This window comes from Tachypleus tridentatus, chromosome 12, assembly GCF_004210375.1.
Source record: "Tachypleus tridentatus isolate NWPU-2018 chromosome 12, ASM421037v1, whole genome shotgun sequence".
Taxonomy (NCBI): domain Eukaryota; kingdom Metazoa; phylum Arthropoda; class Merostomata; order Xiphosura; family Limulidae; genus Tachypleus; species Tachypleus tridentatus.
The window spans coordinates 33,649,076-33,650,400 of record NC_134836.1 but is presented as its reverse complement, the minus strand read 5'-3'; positions in this window follow the sequence as shown (position 1 = coordinate 33,650,400).

The following is a 1,325-nucleotide window of genomic DNA, read 5'->3' as shown; positions in this document are numbered from 1 at the left end:
AGCTTAAATTTCATAACATTTTACATGTACAAAAAATGTTTTATTTTTATTTACTGCCCTTTCAACAGTGTAACATTTCAGAATTTGAATGGCCAGGTGCACATGCACTCATGTTACTGTATCCAATAGTATAAAACTGTCCTTTACAAAATGACCTGTATTGGCTATATTCTATTGGACCAGTATTTTGTAAAATGCAGTTTAAAGTTTGTTTGTAATACATTATATGTATACACATGATTATGAATTACAAATAAGTTCTTGAATTTCAGTTATTTTTCTTAAAACACACAACAGTTACCTTTTCTAGTTATGAACTTTGTAATTCAATGCTGGTTGCAGTAATTTGTTAAGCCTTACCAAATTCTGTACTTAGAAATTGTCATATAAAATTTCTTTCGGTTTATATACACATATATATGTTGTGGTAGAGAAAATAACTGGTAGAATATAAATTATAAAATAATAACGTTTGAAATTCTATTTAAAGGTTTTGAGGATCATACAAAGGAAGATCCGAGATATTTTGAAATTAGGAAAAGCATTTCTAAATTTAGCATGAAAAGTATACTTTGTATTACGGGTTATTCAAAATAAATGCTCAATATTTTAATGGGGAAATTTTATTTTTTAATTTATTAAAAATACTTCATTAAAAGTGATTTTCTTTTGTATGTGAAAGACTTGTAATGTTAACTGAAAGACTGCTCCTATTTTGTGATCATATATACACTATACTGAAAGTTAAATGTATTAAATCTATACAAATTTTAAATGGTACAAATGGTAAAATTGGCCAAGCTTGTGTTGAAAGAACTAAAGGAATATTTTATCCCTCTCATCTCCATTAACCCACCTGAATCAAAATGAGCAGAGTTGGAATAACTTTTTATGGCTTCATAACTGACTAAATCAGGAGGAATTTTTTACTGTTAACAGAAACTGTGCTCAACAGAGCTAAAACTATCACACATACACTACTCAAACAAATCATGCTTTTAAAGTTGCTCTTACAGTACTAATAGATCAATAATGAAAAGAAGACACTGCTCAGCAAAGAAAGAGAAAATAATGTGTGCCATTTACCCTTTCACAGTGGGCTCAGTATAACACACTCAGTTTGTACACACACCTGTACACATTAAGTATTTGTACTGTAACTTCTGATGCAGTGTGTATCTTCACAAAATTTGCACATAGAAAATCAGATTAATGAAAGTATAGGTAAAATTTGTTGAAAAGGCATGGAATTATGATCAAAATTTTGTGATTGGATGTTATGTAGTTACTACATTTTTGTGTTTCTGAAGACCATACGACAATGT